A 23988-nucleotide genomic window follows, 5' to 3' on the forward strand; every position below is an offset into this window, starting at 1 on the left:
TTCCCACAATTCTGCTCTCTATTCTAACTGATCTCAAGGGATACGAGACTGAGAAACAGGCTACTCACCTGCCCCGACCTGCCAACTGCCTTCTGCCAGGGGACTACACACCTGGGAGAAGTGACCCTGGAGGAAGGGAGATTTGAAGGATGGACAGGCGTTCACAGATCATCGCCTGCACGGTCTTCCAAAACTCGAGGGAATTGTTTTGCATCTTAGGCAGGCAGAGAATGGATCAACCTCAAACCCGATGTGACCTTGCCCCCTTCAAAAGTAGCAGGGCGAGAAAGAGTGGGTCTTTTTGTGTAATACTGAACCCTATTTCCTGGTTGGAGCCCTAACTCTGTTGCTTATCAGCTCTGTGACTTGACGCAGCTACCATCAATGCTACCAGATGTTACCGCAGCTAACATCTCTCTACCTCAGTTTCCTTTCGTGGGAACTGGGGAAAATAACCACTAACAAGAACTGAAACTTTCAAACTGTGATGCTGGAGAAGATTCTTGAGAGGCCCTTAGACAGCAAGGAGATCAAAGCAGTCACTCCTAAAGGAAACCAACCCTGAATATTCACTGGAAAGGCTGTTGCTGAAGCCGAAGCTCCAATACGTCAGCCACGTGATGCGCAGAACTGATTCACTGGAAAAGATCCTGATGCCGAGAAAAACTGAAGGCCAAAGGAGAAGGGGCGGCAGAGGGTAAGATGCTTAGATAGCATCACCACCAACTCAATGGACATGAATTTGAGCAAACTCTGGGCGATAGTGGAGGACAGAGGAGCCTGGTATGCGGGTCACAGTTCATAGGGTCACAGAGAGTCGGACACAACTTAGCGACTGAACAACAAACCGCTAACAGTTACCGGCTGCTTGCTAAAGCACCAGACCCATTGCAGAGCCCTTTACTTACATCTATTCATTTACTCCTCATAATGACCTCATGAAGCAGACACTGTAATTGTCCCCATTTTACAAGTGGGAAAACCAAGTCACACAGCTGGGAAGTGGAAGAGGCAGGATTCAAAGCCCAGCGGGCTGGCTGCATTATGCGTGCTCTGAGCCACTCAGTGGAGTGGGAACGGTGTTACCTCCTTCACAGGGTTGCTGAGAGGCTTAATGAGTTGGTCATATGAAGTGCTTAGAGCCTGCAGTGCTGGCCACCTTGTTAGCGCTCAGGAGTCACGGGCTGCCACTGTTTCTCTAGTTCTGCTCTCATCGGGGGCTGATGAAGGAGACACTGAAGTGCAAGAGGACATGTGAGCAGAGATGGGCTGGCAGGAAACAGCAAGATCGTCATGACTTGGGTCTTCCTTTCCCTGGAAGTCCCCTTTTTCCCCCAGGCAGCAGAGATGATATTACTGGGATCCAAGAATGCACCATTTTATCTCTGTACAACACTCCACAAAGACTTTCTGTGCTCACATGGGCCAGGTGATCTCTGATCCCGTCTCCATGCTTTTGAGGTTCTGAGCACAGGCAGCAAAATCAAGTCACTCACCTCACACAGCTTTAAGAGGTGCTTCCTTTCTGTTTCAGTTTCCTGGCTAAGAGATACCCATTTTCTCCAGAGAACTGAGACCAAGCATGGGCTGGGGCGGGGAGGGGGCGAGGGGGAGGGAGGGGGCTCTTCTCCTTGTGTTTGCTGCACATTCCCCATCACCAGACCCATTTCCTGCACTCTCGGCCCTCTTCTGTGCCCCGGGAGGCTAACCTCTATGTACAGTTTAGCCAGGTCCCCTTGTCAGCAGGCTTCCAGTTGGGCTTGGTCAGTGGGAGGCATCAGTAGATAAGAAAAAAGGCAGGAGAACAGGATCAGAGGGGACTTCCCTGGCAGCCCCGTGGTTAAAACTTCACCTTCCAACACAGGGGATGCAGGTTCAATCCCTGGTCAGGGAGCTATGATCCCAACATGCCTCATGGCCAAAATCAGAGCATAAAAAAAAAAAAAAAAAAGAACAAAAGAAGCAATATTGTAATCAATTCAACAAATACTTTTAAAATGGTCTACATAAAAAATGAATAAATTTTTTAAAAAAGAGAAAGATCAGATCAGAGCTTCCCTGTTTCACTGGTGTCTGACAAGGGCAATGGCCTTCACTGTTACAGCTTCCATCAAGGGTCCCCTCCTCCACAGCCCTGCCCCCCTTCCTCCTCTAGACCCAGTGCCCTAAGGCTGCTCATGGCTCTTCCCACTGTTCCTAGTGTCTGGGTGCCTAGTCACCCTTGCTTGCTTCCCTCACCCATGCCACACCACTGTAAACTGTGGCTTAATCAACACTCTACATCTCCACCATTTGGTTGAACTCAGGTCCCTGCCAGGACCTTGGCTGATATACCTGTGTGCATGGGGACCATTTTACCCAGGAAGCCCAGAGGTAGAGCTGTATCTGTTCCATTAATGATTATAAGTTAATCTGGGTGTAAATGCTGACTCACACTTTGCTAATGTTTATGAACATTAAAATTGGAAGTGACAAGGATGAGAAAGAAAACAAATAGTACACATACTCTCAGCACCAAAGATAAGCATTATTTTACCACGCACATTTTTCTTATCACAAAGGGATCATGCATTGCTTATTGGCTTAAATATATTCTGAATAATTTTCTTCATCAGAGAATACACTTAAACACTAATGAATTCACTTCTGTCTAATTCCCAGGTTGTTCAGTGGGTAAAGAATCCACATGCAATGCAGGAGACACAGGAGACTCGGGTTCAATCCATGGGTCAGGAAGATCCCCTGGAGAAAAAAATGGCAACCCACTACGGTATTCTTGCCTGGAGACTCCAATGGACAGAGGAGCCAGGCATGCCATGGTCCACAGGGCCGTAAAGAATTGAACATGATTGAAGCGACGGAGCACACCTCTAATTCCTAATGGCTACATCTTTTTTTGGGTGTTAGTTCTAAAAGGTCTTGTAGGTCTTCATAGAACCGTTCAACTTCAGCTTCTTCAGCATTACTGGTTGGGGCATAGGCTTGGATTACAGTGATATTGAATGGTTTGCCTTGGAAACGAACAGAGATCATTCTGTCGTTTTTGAGGTTGCATCCAAGTACTGCATTTCGGACTCTTTTGTTGACCATGATGGCCACTCCATTTCTTCTGAGGGATTCCTGCCCGCAGTATGGTCATCTGAGTTAAATTCACCTATTCCAATCCATTTTAGTTCACTGATTCCTAGAATGTCGACATTCACTCTTGCCATCTCTTGTTTGACCACTTCCAATTTGCCTTGATTCATGGACTTGACATTCCAGGTTCCTATGCAATATTACTCTTTACAGCATCAGCCCTTGCTTCTATCACCAGTCACATCCACAGCTGGGTATTGTTTTTGCTTTGGCTCCATCCCTTCATTCTTTCTGGAGTTATTTCTCCACTGATCTCCAGTAGCATATTGGGCACCTACTGACCTGGGGAGTTCCTCTTTCAGTATCCTATCATTTTGCCTTTTCATACTGTTCATGGGGTTCTCAAGGCAAGAATACTGAAGTGGTTTGCCATTTCCTTCTCCAGTAGACCACATTCTGTCTGTGAGGAAGGCTGAGCGCCGAAGAATTGATGCTTTTGAACTGTGGTGTTGGAGAAGACTCTTGAGAGTCCCTTGGACTGCAAGGAGATCCAACCAGTCCATTCTGAAGGAGATCAGCCCTGGGATTTCTTTGGAAGGAATGATGCTAAAGCTGAAACTCCAGTACTTTGGCCACCTCATGCGAAGAGTTGACTCATTGGAAAAGACTCTGATGCTGGGAGGGATGAGGGCAGGAGGAGAAGGGGACGACAGAAGATGAGATGGCTGGATGGCATCACTGACTCCATGGACGTGAGTCTGAGTGAACTCCGGGAGTTGGTGATGGACAGGGAGGCCTGGCGTGCTGCGATTCATGGGGTTGCAAAGAGTCAGACACAACTGAGCCACTGAACTGGACTGAATGGCTACATAGTATTCTACCTAGGCCAGTTCCATAGTTTAATTAGTCCTCTACTAACAAACATTTAGGTTGGTTCCAGTTTTCCTTGTTATAAACACTGCTGCCATAAACATCCTTGTAGGATACAAAATACTACTTAAAAATGCAACACAATAAACTGGGGCTTCCTGAAGCAAAGCTGCCGTATGCTGCAGCAGTATGGTCACTCCCTCTCAAGAGATAACAACATCAGCCTTCCAGGCCTCCCACTGATGTTGCAAGGTTCAACTGAGAAAATGTATATGCAAGTTCTTTACAAGCTGTGAAGTGTATGGGCTGGTTCTGATAGCGCCATCTTCTTCTTTCACAACAACCCTGCAAGGCAAGCATGGTGCACATACCCTCAAGGCACATGGTCCTGACAATTTTAGCAGACATAAAGCATGGAAGGCTTCCTTTTAGGCTTTTATATATTTATTTCTCTTTAGCACAACACAACAAAGAATTGTGTGTAAGGAAAGCAGCCTTCCTGTACTAGAGTAAACTAGCAGCTGGCAGTACATTCAATCAGCACATTAACTCATTGTGTCCCTTCCAGAGGACTGTTTCCAACAATTGAAGGAATCTGAGTTGCCTGACAGGTCCCCAGGGCTCTGAGGTCCCTCCCCGCCAATACTGGTTAGCCCCGCTCCTGCCGCTGATTAGTCATCATGACCACTCTCTGGTCCTTTCCTGAGTGTCTCTTCTACAAAGCACTTTGGCTAACTCTGCTTGATTTAAAAAACTGAGCAATAGTTTAGCTTTCATGGACATTTTTATGGCAAATATAGAAACTACACTGACATCTCATATAGAAACCATCCCCGTGCTCAGAAGAAAGCACTCTGTTTGGGACAAATTCTTGATTTGCCTTCTGAATGTTTTCTGCTCTTGCTAAGGCTGCTGCTGCTGCTGCTGCTAAGTCGTTTCAGTCGTGTCCGACTCTGTTCGACCCCATAGACGGCAGCCCACCAGGCTCTGCCGTCCCTGGGATTCTCCAGGCAAGAACACTGGAGTGGGTTGCCATTTCCTTCTCCAAAGCATGAAAGTGAAAAGTGAAAGTGCAGTCGCTCAGTCGTGTCTGACTTCTAGCGACCCCATGGACTGCAGCTCACCAGGCTCCTCCATCCATGGGATTTTCCAGGCCAGAGTACTGGAGTGGGGTGCCATTGCCTTCTCTGTATTGCTAAGGCAATACTGTTAAAGTGTCAAACACAGCTTCCTGGAGAAAGAGTCTTACACAGTTTCCAAGTCTTCATGAAAGGTACTCAGCAAGTTTTAAAAATCTGACTGGGGTCATGCCTAATGTTACTTGTTAATCAGTGTGAGAAGAAAAGGTTTCTGTATGTTAAAGCCGTTTTGTTCTACCAAGATGAGTGAGGTTCTGGGGTGTGAAAATGCTATATGATTGCTTGCTTTCTATTGTGGTTTGGTTTTTCAACAAAAAGTCAGTAAAGGGGACGTAACCCTACTTTATAATGTCAAGAAGAGTTTTACCTTAAGTCCTCATGAAAGAAGAAAAGGCACAAAGCCTTCTCTCTCTTTTCTCAACTACTGGGTCGTTTTCATCTCTTCTGGGAGGGACATAAAGGAGGCACAGGACACAGTGTTTATGTAACTAGCCGCCACAGTGAGAGAGGCCCCCGGCTTGTTTTCTGTGTGAATCGAGGAAGCACCTGCCACCTCATCAGACAACCTGATCCAGGGGTCTTGGCAAGGAAAGGTCTGCGTGCCTCGCACAGAGATACTGAAATTGCTTTTGTTTCCTTCCTGCCTAATTTTATCTCTGCAGCTATTTCACTGTTTCCATGGGTTTATTCCTTTCCATCACTACTTCTGCCCCTCCCTCCCTTTTTTTACAGTCTATTCAACCAAAGAAAATGAATAAGAAAAATAATTGTGATAGTGAAAAAAAAAAAAAAAAGACGACTCAAAACTGCCATGTGTGAGACCCAGGGGAGTCCCTGATTAATTTTCATTTTCATCATTTAGTTCCAAGCTTGGCCTGATTCAGTAAATGTGTGAATAAGTCTGGTCATGCACTAGATTTCCTTGCAGCTTTACAAAAAAATGAACCAGGCCAAGTCTCTTTCTCACCAGGATAGTCTCATGATATGCAAGAACTATGATTCCACGTACAAGGGATCCTGATAGCACAGCAGGAGACCTTGGTTATAGAACAATTCCCAGAGTGGGAACTTTCATAGATCTTAGAAAGCACCCACCTAACACTGAAAGCATCACATTGCAGATGTGTCTTGTCTTTTCTTGGATCCATGACTCCTACCCATCTTGTATGCTCAAAATATTGACTCTGAAAAAAATGAAGTAGCAAATAGGTACAAGGGTTAGAACTTTGAGTCTAATTTGAAAAACAACACCAGCAGGATAATAGTACCACAAGTACTTGTGAAAATCCAAAAACATGGGGAGCTCACTCTATGTTGGGAACAATCAGGAAAGGCCCCGTGCAGGTAGCAGCAGAGGTGAGCTGGATGTGGACAGGTGGGAAGATTGGATGGGACTGAACAAGCTGGGCAGGGGGAGAAGAGATGAGCCTTAGAGGAGTTCTAGCTGATAGGTGAGAAGGTGAGCTGGAATGGGCATGTTAAGGAAAAACTGAGTCTGGCTGAAAGAGTTTTCATGAAAAGGTCATGGCATCTAGGAGGGCATGCCATTAGGAACCAGTTAAATCACTGGCAGTCTAAGTTATTTGGACTGGATTCTACAGGCCACAGAAAGTCACTGGACATTTTTAGGCAGAACAGTGGCAGGGAAAAGCTATCTTTAAAGAAGAGCAATGTGGCCCTGATAACCCACATGGATGCCAAGACTCCAGCAAAGCCCAGCTGCCAGCCTTGAGGCCTGGGAGAAGACGGTGGCCATGGCAATGGAGAGAGAAGAAATGAATGGCCAACACCGGCACCGAAGACTTGACAGAACTCTGGGAGCTGCCCGGCATCCTCTCAGGAAATACCTTATGGATAAAACCTTTTCTCTTTTGGTAAAAACTCCGCCTAATCTATTCCTTTAGTTTCCCCTGACAGTCTGACCCATAATGCTGTGCTAAGGTGTTAGGGGCAGATGATGACTTAAAATAGGAGCAAGAGAACTTGCAACTGACCAGTGACTAGAAACATTAAGCAGTAGGCACACTGTAAAAACTCACTTCTCATAGAATTCCTTCAAAATTCTGGTAAGATACAGTTTTCAATAGAACAAAACCAAAAGAATTGGATAGGGTTTGGGGGAATCATACGAGAAGCTGTTTACTCGAGATTTTACTTCAAGCTGTAGCATGTGGCTTGTGGTTGATTGCCATGACACTAAGAAAGCAAGTTAGCCTGGATTAAATATCAGTTTTATGCTTTCCAAATTACCTTGATTTCTCAGGGTCCTTGCCCTCCACACATCTGGCCTCCAGGAATGAGTCATTTAAAGTGGCACCCCCAAACAGAAGTTTCTGTTCTCTTCCATTGCGCTAACATGTACTCTGTACTTGGACTGCCTGTTAAACAAATTAGGGAGGAAAACAGGAGTATCTAAAAGCAGCCATGCAAAGTTCCACAGGCACAGGGTCTGAGGGAAACTCAGCCAGGCCAAAATGACCTCAGGCATCTGCCAAGGAGAAGAACCTTGCTTCTAAGAATGTTCTGCAGCCTTCTGCATCTCCTTCCCTGACAGGCATCAGTGGTGTGACAGTTAGGTGTGGTGGGTGGGCATTTCTGTGGGCTGGCAGCCTATTTTAACTTCCAACTGTGGGAGTGAGCTTTAACTCTGTGCTAAAATTAGGGGAATCCAGCAACTCCTGTGGTTATTTCAATCAGTTCCCACTTATTGAGTAGCAGCAGCACAGTTAAGTAATAACATGGTAACCTTGCCAAGACATAAATGAAATGCTGAGTGTTGCCCAGTTGGATCTGAAATCACTTCAATGATCTAAGTGGAGAACCAAACCAACAAAAGAGCTGCTGGCACCTCTGGGTTGAGGGGAGCTGGGGACATGGCGAGTGTCCCCAGAGTAGTTCTTCTGACGCTTGGGGAAAATGTAAGGGAGAGGAACCGATTGGCCTGGGAGTCCACATCTCCTTGAAGAAACATCAGGAGTGAGGTTTGGTCAGGAAGCCTGAGTTTGATCTACCCTCGCAGAGACCATGCAAGAGTGACTCACCGCCAGAGCCAGGGCACCCAAGTAGACCTTGGCCCCAGTGGTGGGTTCACACCACAGTAACGAATGTAATACCGACCTAGAGAAGCAGCTTCTGTGGCTGTGCTGTGCCAAACACTGCCCTGGCTGGCTCTGCTTTGAGAGGAGGTTTTCCTCTAGCTGAGAAAGAACAGGGCCAGGATGCCAACACCCAGTTCAGACCAGGTGGCCAAGGTTAAGCGGAAGGGGAAAAGAAGGCAGGTGGTAGAACCAGAAGCCTTGAAGAAAGGTTCTATTGAGGATGTTAACAGCACTAAGGGGCTGATCACCCCCAAACCATCCCCACTGGATTGGGGTTAGAGTGCAGGGGAGGGGGCGGAGGAGACCTGAGGTGGTGAAGCTCATTGATAGCCACACATTGACCCAGACAAACCCCAGGCTTGTGGATTATGCAGGGCTTTTCATTTCATCTTCCCCATGCTGTGTTGACCCTTTTCCTCTGGATGGTTAGGCTGATTGGAGTTCAAGTCCAGCCCGCCCTCCAGGGGCAGAAGTTCCACAAGGACAGGGGTAGCAGGTGGCAGGATGCCTGGCAGCCATCACACAGGTCTGCCTACCACATACACTGTCACCATCTAGCCCATCTGAGAGCCAGAAGAAGAACAGGAAAGAAGAAAAAGGGAAATCGGCTGATTGTGCTGATGCCTTCCTGTAAATGTCAACTCTGGATGCACTCCAGAGTTATCTAGGGAGCGTCTTAAAAATACTGATACCTGGAGCCTACCAATCACCTAGGTTAACTGGTCACAGGCAGGACTTGGAAGTGTAAAAGTGTTAGTCGCTCAATTGTGTCCAACTCTTTGCGACCCCAGGGACTGTAGCCCACCAGGCTCCTCTGTACATGGAATTCTCCAGGCAAGAATACTGCAGTGGGTAGCCATTCCCTTCTCCACGGGACCTTCCTGATTCAGGGATTGAAACCCAAGTCTTTCACATTGTAGGCAGATACTTTACCATCTGAGCCATGGCTTCGGAACTGTTGGATCTCCCCCTTGTGATTCCAATGAGCAACAGGCATGGCACACACCACTTCAGCCTTTCCTGCAGAGGCTAGGTAAGGGAGAAGACTGAAGTTTAGACTAACAGAGAAAGCATGGGCACAGACTTTCGGAGTTTCCAGGAGGAGTGCCCTGTTAAAGGGGGCCGGACCAGTGTCCCTCGTCCCTTACCTGAAAGCTGACTCACTTCCACACCTTCCTGACAAGGAGCCTCTGGAAACCCCTCCTCCCTGCCAAACGCACATGTGGCCAAGCAACCCTCAGTGGGACACAGCTGACTGCCTGAAGGTCACCTTATGTGGAGCTGATTTCAATGATCTCTTCTATTCTTATTCTTATCGTTTGAGTTTCAGCAGAAAGGCACAAAGAAAATTTCACATAATGTAAAAAAAAATAAAAAATCTGAGCACCAGCTGTATTACTGGATTGAAGGTTTGGTCCTGTTATACTTCAAACAATGAGGAAGCCTGCTCAGGTCAGAGTGGCAGAGCTCAGCAGCAGTGAAGCTCCTCTGTCCTTTCTTGACCCCTAGAAACCTACCTGTCCCACGTCCCATGCCCTGCACACCACAGCATCTTTCATATTCTAACAGTACCAGGAGTTAAAAGCTGAATGCATTTCTTTGCCTTTTGTTTGAACAATTGCCTTCACTGCTTCATCCTGAAATTGGGGCTCTACTGAAAAGTTAGTAGCTTTTGTTTCATTAATGAATGAATGAATGTTTTCATCCAACAAATCTTTCATTAAGTCTATTCCTTGCCAGGCAGTGTGGGGTTCCAGGAGAGAGAATGGCCGGGCAAATGCAGCCACTGCTCCCCCTTCACGGGAACCTTCCCTGAGGAATCCTACGAACACATGTTAATCACAGCTGTGCCCCCCTGGTCCTGATCTGGTGGGAACTTTGGGGAAGAGAGGCTTGAGCTAAGATGCGAGGGTGAGGAAGAGTTGACTCTGGGAAGGCTCGGGGCTGGGAGGATGGTCCAGGCAGAGGAGCTGAGTGCGGAGGGGACACATGTAGGAGGAACTGAGAAAAGAGCTGTGCGTGACTGAGGCCATATTAAAATATGTCATCACTAGCCTAAGGTCAATAGAAGGGCCTCAAAATGTGTTTACCAGTCCAGGGTAAATGTAAAGATGTCAGAAAGAGCTTCCAAATTTTGTACCCTCCTACCCCTAATTCATACCATTTCTTTCCATTTAAAACATGGAGATCTCCTCTTTGAAACGGCAAAATCCTTTTTAAATACCCAAAGGCCTGTATCATTTCTTCATTCAGGTATTCATTCTACAACTATTCCCAAGTACCCACTATGTGCTGGGCACTGCCTCTTGGCTTCTGCCCATACAGGGCTCACACCAGGGGAGAGACACAGGCAGCAACAACAGGAGAGTTGCCAGGGCTCCCGCACACCACCCCGAGAGCTCCTGATAGTCCCAGTGCCTCCCTGCACCAGTCGTCCTCAAATTGGCATTAGCATGCAGAGTGAGACAGGAGCAAAGAAAACAAGGTCCCAGCTCTCACCAGCCTCGTGACGAGAGACAGGTAACACGTAACAAAAACATATGCATACACAAAAATCAGGCAGTTACAAATGCAATAGAAAATAAGTCAGGGAAGGGGGATACCAGATGATGAAGGACTTGCTGTTTTAGATTCATTAGTCAAATAAGGTTTCTGCTTAAGCAACTTTTGTGCAGAATATGCTCGGATGCTGCATAAAGGAACAGCTTTCCACAGAGACAGGAAAGCCAGCACAAAGATCCTGACATAGAAACCTGCTTTGCATGTTCCAGAAACATAGGGAAGTCAGGGTACCTGGACAGGGGGAAACGGAGTCAGGGAAGCAAGAGGAGGAGAGGGTGGTGATTTCAGAGAAGGCAGGAGCCAGACCACAGAGCATCTTGCAGGGGACAGTAAGGAGTTTGGACTCTGAGTTGCAGTAGGAAGTCAGCATCTGTAAGAAAGCTACATGCAGGTGGCTAAGTGTTGAGAGAAAATAAATCAGGTTAAGGGGATGGAGAGACTGGAAGACCAGGGAGGCTCTTTCAAACAAGCAGTCAGAGAAGTTCTGTCTCTCAGAAAGTGACTTTAGGGCTGAATCTTAAACTATCTGAAGCAGCAGTCATGCAGATATCTCCGAGAAGCTACTTCCAGGCAGAGGAAATAGCACTAAGGTGGGAATAAACGACATCTTCTAGAAAGAGCAAGGAGATCAGAATGACTGGTCTGCAGTATGGGAGGAAGAATGGGAATAGAAAGGGCCAGGAAAGCAGGTGAGGGCTGGTTCAAAAGGCCCTTAGAGGCCAGAGTAGGCCTTTTATTCTAAATCACTTGAAGATATTGGAGAATTTTCAGTAGAGAAATGACATATTTGTTTTACTAGGATGACTGACTGCTGTGTTGAAGACAGACAATAGCAGGGAAGAACTGGAAGTATTGAGACCCGATAGGAGGCAGCTGCAATAGTTGGGGCCTAGAATGGCCATGCTCTGCCTGGCGATGCCAGCGGTGATTAGGTTCTGGATCTGTTCTGAAAGAACCGGCAGTACTCCAAGATGAATTGGATGCAGAGGTGGAGAAAGGGGGAAAGCAACGACGGATTTTGTTTTTGTTGTTTGTTGGCTTGTTAAGGGAATCGGATCAAAGTGCAGGGGATTTTGATGGTTAGTCTTAACCAAGAAAAGTGTGGTGCAAAACCAAAGCCTTAGGCACTGTGAAGGGCTACAGCCTGGCCATGATGGAGCTCTGGAGGGAAAAGAAGAGGGCCATGAGACTGGGACAAAGGGAGCAAGGAGAGAAAGGAAGGCCTGGGCCCCCAAGGAGAATGAGCCTGGGGAGATCCTCCTGAGGCAGACTCCACACGTTTGCGCCTACCTTGTTTTTCAATCGTGATACAGTAAAATTGACTTTGTGTCTGTGTGTGTGTATGGATGTGCAGGTCTATGGATTTTAGCACTTGTATCGCCACATATAGCCACCACCAAAATCAGGATACAGAACAATTCTATTACCCAGAAAATTCCCTTGAGATATTCCTTAGCTCTGTGCTATAGCTTTGTTCTTTTGACACTGTCATATAAATTAAACCATATAGTACATAATTTTTAGAGATTTGATTCTTTCACTCCAAATGCCTTTCAGATGCCTTTGAGATTCATCCAAATTGGTGCTTGTTATCGCTGGATAAGTATTCCATTGGATGGAAGCACCACAGTTTGTTTATTCATTTACCTATCGAAGGGCATTTGGATTATTGCCAGATATGGGCCATTATCAAAGAAGCTGTTCCAGATATTCTGGTATCAGTTTTTGTGAGAAGATAAGTTTTCACTTCTCTAGGGTAAGTACCCAGGAGTGGGACTGCTAGGTGGTACAGTAACGATGTGTTCAACTTTATAAGCATCTGCCAAACTGTGCTCCAGAGTGGTTAGTCCATTCTGCATTCCTATTAGAGTTGGTCATTTACCCTGCCTCTTCACCAGCACTTTGTGTTGTGAGCTTTTTTATATTTTAGCCGTTCTAATCGATTCTCAGTGGTATACAATTTTGGTTTTAATCTGCATCTCCCTTATGACTAATGATGTTGAGCATCTGTTTATGTGCTTATCTGCCATCCTTTAGTTCTCTTTGGTATTCTTTTGTCCACTTTTTAACTGGTTGCTTGTTTTCTTCCTGTTGACTTTGGAGAGAGCTTCATATATTCTGGATACAAGTCCTTGTTCAGACATGTAACTTGTAAATATATTTCCCTAACATGTACTGACTTTTCATTCTAATAGTATCTTTTTTTTCCCCTAATAGTGTCTTTCACAGAGCAAAAGTTTTTAACTTTGAGGACTTCCACAGTGGTACAGTGAATAAGAACCTACCTGCCACTGCAGGGGACATGGGTTTGATCCCTGGTCCAGGAAGATTCCACACGCCACAGAAGCAACTAAACCCATGCGCCACAACTACTGAGCCTGTGCCCAGAGCCCGCGTTCCATGACTACTGAGTCCGTGCACCGACAGAGCTCCACAGCAAGAGCAGCCACTGCAATGGAAAGCCCATGCGCCACAATTCAGAGTAGCCCCCACTTGCAGCAACCAGAGAAAGCCCACTGCTGCTGCTGCTAAGTCGCTTCAGTCGTGTCCAACTCTGTGCGACCCCATAGATGGCAGACCACCAGGCTCCCCCATCCCTGGGATTCTCCAGGCAAGAACACTGGAGTGGGTTGCCATTTCCTTCTCCAATGCATGAAAGTGAAAAGTGAAAGTGAAGTTGATCAGTCGTGTCTGACTCCTAGTGACCCCATGGACTGCAGCCCACCAGGCTCCTCCGCCCATGGGATTTTCCAGGCAAGAGGACTGGAGTGGGGTGCCATCACCTTCTCCGGAGAAAGCCCACACACAGCCACAAAGACCTAGTGCAGCCAAAATAAAATAAATAATTCAAAAAATTCAACTTTGGTAAAGTACATGTATCAATTTTTTTCTTTTGTAAATCTTACTTTTGTTCATGTTTAAAAAACTCTTTGTACATTCATTAAGGTTTTCTCCTATTAGAGTTTATTTCCCTGGTAGTTCAGAGGGTAAAGCGTCTGCCTGCAGTGTGGGAGACCTGGGTTCGATCCCTAGGTTGGGAAGATCCCCTGGAGAAGGAAATGGCAACCCACTCCAGTATTCTTGCCTAGAGAGTCCCATGGACAGAGGAGCCTGGTAGGCTACAATCCACGAGGTCGCAGAGTCGGACATGACTGAGCGACTTCACTTTCTTATTTTTTTCTTTATATGAAGTAGGAGGTTTAGGTCATGATTTGGTTTTTTACATATGGATTTTAAATTGTTTTAATACTATTTGTTGAAAAATATACCTCTTTTATTGAGTCATTTTTGCACCTTTGTCAAAAATCAGTTGGCCCTATATTTGGGGGTCAATTTCTGGACTCAACTCTGTCCCTTTTATCTATGTGCCTGTCCTTTGCCAATATGTACTTCTGTGGTGGCTCAGAGGTTAAAGCGTCTGCCTCCAATGTGGGAGACCCGGGTTCGATCCCTGAGTAGGGAAGATCCCCTGGAGAAGGAAATGGTAACCCACTCCAGTATTCTTGCCTGGAGAATCCCATGGACAGAGAAGCCTGGTAGGCGAAAGTCCATGGGGTCACAAAGAGTCGGACACGACTGAGCGACTTCACTTTCACCATACTTACTATCTAGGTTACTCTAGCTTTATAAGTCTTATTTTGGGTGGTACGATTCCTCCAACTCATTCTTCTGTTTCAAAATTATTTTAACAATTCTAATTCCTTTGCCTTTCCATACACATTTTAGAATCAGCTTGTCTATTCCTACAAAAAAAAAACCTGCTTGGATTTTGATTGTTACTGTGTTAAATCTACAGATCAACTTAAGATCAAGTGACCTCTTCACTACATTGAATTTTTCAACTTACAAACAGGATGTCTCTCCATCTTTAAGTCTTTGTTAATTTCTTTCTTCATCCTTTTGAAGTTTGAGACAAACAGATACTGCTCATGTTTCATTGTATTTATAGCTATACTCTGTTTTCAGAGCTAGGATAAACTGTGGTTTTGTTGTAAATTTTTGGTTTCTTATTGTTCATTACTAGTATATGAAAGTACTATTAATTTTTGTGTGTTTGCCTTGTATCTTGCAACTTTATTAAACTCATCTAGCGGTTCATGGTGGAGAAGGAAATGGCAACCCGCTTCAGTATTCTTGCCTGGAGAATCCCAGGGACAGAGGAGCCTGGTGGGCTGCCGTCTATGGGGTTGCACAGAGTTGGACACAACTCAAGTGATGCAGCAGCAGCAGCAGCAGCAGCAGAGGTTCATGGGGTCACAAAGAGTCGGACATGACTGAGCGACTAAACTGAATTGGTTCTAGGGGGACCATAGAAAAATATGTCACCTGTGAATAGGGTTTCTTCTTTTCCCAGTATGTGACTCATTTCTTTCTTTTGCCTTACTGCACTTGGTAGAACTCCCAGTACAGCACTGAAGAGCAGTGGTGAGAGTGGATACTATTGCCTTGTTCCCATAGGAGTAAATCACATCGTCTTTCACCATTTAGTATGAGGTTAGCCACAAGCTTTTAATAGGTGCCATGTATTAGTGTGAGGAAGCCCCTTTCATTTCCAATTTGTTGAGAATTTTTATCATGAATGAATATTGAATTTTGTCACATGCTTTTTTGCATGTGAAAAGAATGAAAAGCGAATGAAAAGAATATGTGATTTTGTTTCTTTAGATTGTTAATATAGTGGATTACATGTAATCCTGGCAAAGTATGTTTATATATTGCTGGATTTGACTTGCTAATACTTGTTAAAGAGTTTTTTGTGTCTCTGTTCATGAAGGCTATTGATCTATAGCTTTTTTGTGTGTTATCTTTGTGAGGTGCACATTAAGCAGTGTTTAGAAGGAAACTTATAGCATTAAGTAGTTACTTAAAATATTTAATGCTGCAAATAGAAAGTATTCAAATCAATAATCTAAGTTTCTGCCTTAAAAATCTAGAAAAACATACCAAAATGAACCCAAGGCAAACAAAGAAAATGGAAGTAATAAAAATGAGAGCAGAAATCAATGAAATAATAGAATTGATCTGGTATTGGTCAATACTGGCCTCATAAGATGAGTTGGGAAGTGTTGCATCTTCATGGAACATGAACATCTTCAGGAAGAAATTGCATGCGCTCAGTCACTGCAGTGTCCAACTCTCTGTGACCCCATGGACTATGGCCTGCCAGGCTCCTCTGTCCATGGGATTCTCCAGGCAAGAACACTGGAGTAGGTTGCCATTTCCTTCTCCAGCGATAAAGTATGAAGTGAGTGAAGTGAAGTTGCTCAGTCGTGTCCAGACTGCGACCCCATGGACAGTAGCCTACCAGGCTCCTCTGTCCATGGGATTTTCCATGCAAGAGTACTAGAGTCGGTTGCCACTTCCTTCTCCATGAAGTTGCATAGTATTGGTCTAATTTCTTTAAATGTTTGGGAGAATTGAGTAGTGAAATCATTTGAGCCTGGAGATTTATTTTTCATGAGATTTAAACTATAAATACAGTTTCTTTAATAGTCATAAAGCTATTCAGGTTACCTGCTTCAACGTGGTAAGTTTTGGTAGCTTGAGCTTTCCAAAGAAAACAACACAGTTTTTCTAAGTTGTTGAATGTATGTGCATAGAGTTGTTTGCAGTATTCCCTGATGATTTTTTTTTCTTTTGGTCTATACCAGTATCTTCTCTCATGTTCAGTAATTTGACCCTCTCTTCACAGTCTTTCTTTCTTTCTGTTTAATCTCTCTCTTTCTCTCTCTCTCCATCTTGCTAGAAGTCTATACATTTTAATGATATTTGCAAAGATCCAAATTATGGCTTCTTTTATATTCTCTATTGTTTTCTGTTTTCAATTTCATTGATTTCTGTTCCATATTGCTTTCTTTGCTCCCATTGCTGCCATTAAGGGATTGCTTGGGGACTGGGGTGTAAGGGAACAGAGAAAAGAAAAATTCAACGATGAATTTTTATACTCTGAGAGTTTGCAGTGTCTTTTCTCACTTCTTGAACCAGCTTCTCCTGGAGCTCTTCAAGTCTTTTCCCTAAAGCCCACTTCTATGTTTTCAGGCTGTGTTGAGTTCAGGATGGGAGGATATTGGAGGGGAAAAAAAAAATTATAAATTCACCACCAGTTCAACGGTACTCCAAATTCTGGTCTTCTTCCCCAAATTACTTGCTACTTTTTATGTTTCAGAGTCCTCATCCACTTTGTCTTGTTTTTATAGTTTCAGCCAGTCAGTACAACCAGGTGGAGTATGTTTTTTCTATATGATCCAGAACTGAAAAATGTCCCCCCCATTCTTTGAACCAGGTCAGAAAAGGGCTTGGGACCTGATACATTGAGCCATCTTACTATCTTCTATCACCATCACTGCTCCATGGCCATGAGTTTATCTTCCACAACCACGCTTTTACCATCACTGCATCTCCAAGAGTTCCATAGGGATCGTCTGCAACTGGAGTTGAGGCAACTTTGATGTTTGGCACACAGAGGACTATATAGAGCCCAGACAAATAAGAAGCATTTCTTCCTTCAGAGATCAATTCCTATTATTTAAGAATTAATGGTTTGTTCCAGAGGGGATCCTTAGTGAACTCAGTCTTCGGCATCATGTTTAAATGTGGTACAGGTTGTCCTGAAGGTCAATGTTTAGTCTCATGAAGTTTTCTTCCAGGCCAGACTGATAGTACCTGAGATGACTTGATTTTTCTTACAAATTTACTGGAAGGGAAAGCAGGCTTTCCTATTCTCCAGGCTCATACACAACTCCCTACAGCCTTTTCTGATACTAGGTGAATTTGGTCCAAGTTTCCAGAACTCTGCTGAGAGCGGAGAGTCAATCTGAGCTGGGCATCCGCAACAACCTCATAGAGTACCAATTTTCCTAGTGTAATAAGAGAGGAACACCCCAGTGGCAATACCCTTGCAGACTTGATGGAGAAGAAGCCTGACACTAATGAGGAACCCATCCTTTGCCTACAGACCTGCCTGAACCAAAGAAGCCTAGCGATTCAAGGGCCTGTGCTTTTAATATATTTTAAAATTAAAGTCAACATGGAAATGAGGCTGGTGGGTGACTCAGACTGAATGGTCATTGTGAACCAGGCTGGTTATCTCACCATTAGTTATACAAAAAAAAAAAAAAGAGGATCAGATAAACACAGGCACAACCTCTGCCTCCATTGCTAATGTAAATCATTCTTTGCATCATTTGTCTTTCCTTCAGACTGGATACAAAAGTCATAGAAATGAACAATTGATGCTTAAACATAGGAGACCTTGAAAGTCAGTGTAAGTCAAATGTTTATCCTAGGTCATCATTAAGAGGTTGAGCAGATTTGTTTATAAACACTGGCTATTCTGTCAGTGGGGATCAGGAGAGACAGTGTTTCTTGTAGTGTGGAGACGGTTCTTTTTTAAAGACACATTGCAACTTTGCTGCCATGCATAGTAAGTTATATAGATAATTCTTTTTATGGGACATGATGTGTTGTCTCCTGAGCAGGGCCGAGCCTAATGTGTTATAGAAACAATGGTTTTTCTCACCACTCCGTGCAAATGCCATTTTTCATTACCACTGAGTGGGAGCTTTCTAGAGACTAAAGTGAGAGCAGGGTTACCCGTCCCCCAGCTGGTGGGGCACTTTCTGACATGCACTCAGCCAAGACCTCCTTGAGAGCCCTGGGAGGTCTCTCCAGGCGACTCCCCCCACCATGAAGTCTGGAGCACCAAACCCTCGGAGGATGTCACATCTTTTCAGGTTACCCATTTCCACTGCCCTTATTCTCTGCTGAGGGTTTTGTGGGTGGCAGTTGTTTTTCCCACCCAGTCCAACCAAAGGCAGCTAAAGAAAAAGCGCCAAGGCAAACAGAACGAGAGCCTTGGGGACCCAGTAATGGGTACAGAGCGCAGAGCGTGGTAATCATTCTTTTGATTTGTGCTCAGATATGTTTTCTATTTGCTTTCGCATTTTCCCCCTGGATTGCAAATAATCTGAACCAGGGTAAAATCATTACAAAGTGGCCTTCAAACATCATGTCTGCATTGGAACTGAATGACTGATCAGACATTTAAATACGGAAACTGGGAATTCATGTGAATTGCAATGATACAGTTTTTAAAAACATGCTCAAAGTTGTTTAAATAATCCTTGCTTTCTTGACACATCCTTGAACTCTAAGAATTCCACGTTTTTTCCCTTTTAATTTTGTTCCCTTTTTTTCCTATTTTAATGCTGCTCAATGATTTGGTTATAACCACAAAGGCAAAAATAAAAAAATTATTTTCCCATCATTTTTAACAAATAAACAAAATGAGACAAAATCCTCAACATTCCTGGGGTCTGGTAATCTCTACCCTTTTTCCAGGGTCAATTTCTTGAAATGATCGATGCCTTCTTATGTTGTCATTAATGTCTCCTGGCTAGCCTCTTTGAAGACAAGCAATGAAATAAGTACACACAGAATGGCTGCTTCAGCTGAGTGTTCTCCACCCCCAACCCAGGAGAGGGGGACGGAAGAGCTAAGAAATAGACGGAGGGCTGACCTGTGTTGGGCGAGGCTCTCGTCTGGTGGACCACTGATGGCGGTCAGGCATTGGGATCCAGCAAGGCTCAGAGTCCCAGGTTAATGTCAAGTGCTGGGTTTTCTTTTAGTTACTCAAGGATCAAAGGGAAATTATTCAATAAAAAGGAACTTAAAGGGGACTTCTGGGCCAACACAAACTTTAATCAAAAACACTTGTTCCCATGCAGCTTCCTTGACCTGCCTTTTCATATTGTCTTTTCAGTTCTTATACACATTTGTGATTAAAATAAGGATCTTCTCCATCACAATTCAGCATCCCCTTTCCTCTCAAATGACCAGAATCTCACAACGGTGACACCTCAGTTTGTTGCTAATGAACTGAAGATATATGTTATAATTTGGCATTCTGATCAAGAAGGGTAAATACTTTTCAACAGATTGGTTATTAAGTATAAATAAGCAGTGTGCAGGCTAGGTATTATAAATGAAAGCAGAAAAGAAACAGAAATTGCAGCTCATTCCTGTTAGAAATGTGGATGATTAGCCACCTCCTTTATAAAAACTACTCTTTAATAACCCTCAATTGCCTTTTACTTGTAAGAATACCACTCATGCATTTGAACTTTTCACTTCAGCTTGTTTTGCTCTCTTCTGTTCAGATCCCTGTTCCTTGACAGTGGCGTGTCAGAGACATATCACACTGTGACCTTAATCACATTCTCCTTTAAAAGGAGTCAGGCACAAACTTTCCAGAGTCTCTAATATTCTAGGTGTTCATCAGGGAGACTGGAACATAAAATTCCTCCCACTTGGAGTACACCCACATCGATGTTTCTCCAGATTCTATTTATCTTAGTCACGACCTATGAGCATGAATAGAATGTGGCTAATGTTTCCCTGTATTCTGTAAGCCTGAGTGCTGGGAAAAGTTAGAATGTATACAGTTGCAATTTCTAGGGAGAAGTTCAATAACTTCTCAGCTTTTTTTTTTTTTTTTTAAGGAAAAAAACAAGTTTAAGAATCAGAACATTTTAAATGTGCCTTTTCTTTTTCTTTTGCAGCATTAAAAAAAAAAAAGAACTCTGCCTCTCAGTTTGGTTCGCCTGTTACCATGTTGCTGATACTGTGATTGTTAGATTAACAAAAAGTGGGGAAATCTAACAGCAGATGATTCCAAAACTGATTGGTGCACATATAATAATAGATAAGTACACACCATGAATTAATGAGGAAATGGATATAAGCTAAAAGGAAACAGTGATCCTTTGGAAATTGAAGATAAGGGCTTAATTAGTTATATAGGAAACTACAGGAAGCCGTGACCTGAATTTGATTGAAGAGAAGTAAACTTCAGTGGCCAAATCCTTGGATATTCGGCCAACATTTTGCTTGAATTCTGTCTATATCTACTGCAAGGGAGGAAAACTCAGAGTAATGTGTGTTTACCCTTCCTAATTGAAGAGTTTGGGCCCTAATGAGTTTTCTGAACATAGCAAAGAATGCTTCATATGAAAGGGAAACTAAAGGGTATATGAAAATGAAAAAAAAAAAATGTCCCGTGAACACGGGAAAGTTCATTTGGTGGGTTGGGAAAAGTCCCCAAAAATGGGTTTTAGAAAGTGATGTGGTTAAAAGATACTCCCCCTGGCTACAAGAGGATTATAGACACAAAGTTTGACTCTGACCCCTCCCCCATAAATGATACAAGCATGTGTTGACAAGCAAACAGCCTTGGAGGATGCCACCTGCTTCTGCCTATTGTCTATGTTACATGGTATTTCTATCTGCACACCTTGGAGTTTTCTTCCAACCAGCCCAAAAGATTGAAGTCTACATACAATCTGAGGATGAAAAGTAAGAAGTATCTCTGAATGTAAATACTTAATCAGGAATGTGTAATCGAAGACAAGCCCTTGATTAGTACCAATATAAATTTCATTTAATGTGATTAGGGCTATTTAGCCTCAAAGCATATGTTAAATTCTGTCTAGGACTCTGTCAAGGGACAGAAGAATCAAAAAATGGAACAAGGAATGGGCTCTGTCCTTGGGGACTTAGGACATGACAGTAAAAATACATTGAAGAAGCACAAAGGACTGAACCAGCAAACAATTCTGAGAGAGGCTTTGGCAAATGTGTTACAGAAGAGATAAGCAATCAGAGAAGGCTTCTCGGAAGAGAGATGCTTGTTCTGGTAACTGAAAGATAATGGAGGTAGAGGAGGAGGAAGAGGGCGTCCTTGGGTAGACAATGACATAAGGAAAGGCAAGCAGGCTGGAGCAGCCTTCAGAGGACTTGGAATAATATTCTGGTTAACCACTGGTGTGTAACACACTACCTCAAAACTTAGTAGTGTAAAAGAGGCATTTTAGTTTGCTCACACGTTTTTTGTCTCAATAGTCCAGGAAGGGCTCAACTGGGTGGTTTACCTCTGAGCTACATGGAGCCAACTGGGGCTGGAGTGTCCGTTTCCAAGGTAGCTTTTCACTCGTAAATTTGGTGCTTGGAGTCCTTGACCTGCCTGTCTTGCCGTCCCTCTCAACTGTCTCCCTCACCTGGACTTGGGCTCCTAACACCATAGAAGCCCTGGGGTAATATAACTTCTTTACAAGACAGCTTAGTGTTCCCAGGGCTCCCAGGGGCATAGCCAGAGTTGCAAGGCTTCTTATGACCTAACCCTGGAAAACCCAGGTATCATATTCACCACATTCTACTGTCAAGCAAGTTAAAAAGGCCAGCCCATATTCCAGAAAATGGGAATTAGATTCCATCTCAATGGGAAAATTCACAACAAATGTGTGGCCAACTTTAAGCTACCTCAGAGAGCAATGGATAAAGCAGAATAGGGTACATAAATGATCAATCCCAGAAAGCAGGAACGATCGCCAGAGCAAGAGGCAGAGGAGTGTAGAGGGCTTTGAAGGTACGGTGGAGTGATCTGAATGTGTCAAGAACAACATTCGGGCTCCTGGCACATTCTCCCCTGTGGAGTTGTATTCAGATAGACAAAACAGAGCACTCTGATTTGTCAGTGTTGTTCCCAGGCATTGGACTAAGTGAAAGAAAATGAAAGCATTAGCCACTCAGTTGTGTCTGACTCTTTGTGACCCCATGGACTGTAGCCCACCAGGCTCCTCTATCCATGGAATTCTCCAGGCAAGAATACTGGAGTAGGTAGCCATTCCCTTCTCCAGGGGGTCTTTCCAGGAGACCAGGGATGAAACCCAGGTCTCCTGCATTGCAGGCAGATTCTTTTACCGTCTGAGCCACCAGGGAAGCCCTAGGTAAGTGAAGGTGACTGAAATTCTCATCTGAATCTCTCTAGCAGGATACCTTCCGGTTGGGGCATATTTGGTTGTGAAGAATAGAGACTCATTCACGCTGGTTTAGGAAAAACAAGGACCTTTCCCGAAGCATGACAGGCAAGCATAAGAGTATCCCAGGACAAGAGGTAAGGGAGCTGGGTCACAAGAGTGACAGGTCTGATACTACAGCCCCTGGAGTCAGGGCTGCCTGCTGTCTCCCTAGAGGGGCCTGACATCCCTCATCTCTGCACCAGCCTTAAGCTCTTATTTGTCTTAGCAGAGGAACTTTCTCTGCTGCCTCACCAGAATACACAAACCTAAAAATGGCTGACCTGGGCCTGCATGACATTTGATTTCTACTAGCCTATATGCCTTTGATTCCAGGCACCCGACAATATCTGATTACCGATTGTGTATCTCTTAATTTGAATTCTGGAGAGGTCTCTGGTTGCATTAGACCAGTCAATGGACTGGTCTCCTTTTTTGTTTTTGTTTTTTTTTTAATTGGAATATAGTTGCTTTACAGTTGTATGTTAGTTTCTACTGTATAGCAAAATGAACCAGCTACACTTATACCTGTATCTTCTCTTTTTTGGATTTCCTTCCCATTTACCCTTTGAGTCAAATATCTACTCCTATTCCAATCAAACAAAGCAGGAGAATAGGTTTATATGTTTAACAAAGAGTAACATAAATACAGAGTCATCTAGTTTACCCTCCCACCTAACCATCAGTGAGAGGGCACAGCTGGGGAGCAGTTCAAGAGAAAAGCTACATAGGATGGCTAAGTGACAAGAAAGAGGATCACGGGGGAAACATGCCAGCCTAGAGCTGCGGAACTGGAATAAGGACAGAAGAGCTTGGTCCCCAGGTCATTCTTCATTCATATCCCAAACCTTCCCTGATGGAGTCCCATTTCCCATTTCCCACTGAACTTGACTTGGCAGCCTTGATGTATGAAGCAGTAAAGTAATGGACAGTAATGGATAGTATCGAAGATTGTCCTTTCTTATCTGGTTCTCACCGAGGATTTTAATGCTTATAATAGTATTGGGGGTGTTATCCCTCTCTTCTGATATCATTCTTCAGCATACATATCTACACCCAAGTCATAAGGAAAGATTCATAGCATAAGTGTAAGCTCTTTTATTTTGTCAACGAAAATTATTAATTAAAAAAGTGAGTAAGAAAACAAATCCCAGTTGGAGAAAAGTATTAATGGCACTTCATACCATCATAGAAAAATGCAAATCAGGTTTTTCCTTTTCCCTAATTAGCAGATATAAATCAGGATAAATTTTAAATTGATGAGCGCTCTTTAAATACTGGAGAAAGGTATTGACATTCTCGTGGTAAAGGTAAGCATGAAGTATATTAAAAATCACCATTTTCTCAGTAATCAAGTTTACTTCTACAATGACTTTGGACTATGACACT

The 23988-nt window shown here is 43.9% G+C and overlaps 1 long non-coding RNA gene across 1 annotated transcript in view; it reads right to left on the reverse strand.

The window, feature by feature from the left end:
• Positions 1-6214: 6214 nt before the first annotated feature.
• Positions 6215-23988, reverse strand: part of LOC133233537 (uncharacterized) — a 47799-nt gene continuing 30025 nt past the window's right edge. The window contains exons 3-5 of the long non-coding RNA XR_009731748.1: positions 9119-9214; positions 7338-7465; positions 6215-6271 (exon numbers count right to left, since the gene is read on the reverse strand). This is a non-coding gene — a long non-coding RNA (uncharacterized LOC133233537). The remainder of the gene's footprint in view (positions 6272-7337; positions 7466-9118; positions 9215-23988) is intronic.

This window comes from Bos javanicus, chromosome 20 (assembly GCF_032452875.1).
Source record: "Bos javanicus breed banteng chromosome 20, ARS-OSU_banteng_1.0, whole genome shotgun sequence".
In the NCBI taxonomy this organism is placed as follows: Eukaryota; Metazoa; Chordata; class Mammalia; order Artiodactyla; family Bovidae; genus Bos; species Bos javanicus.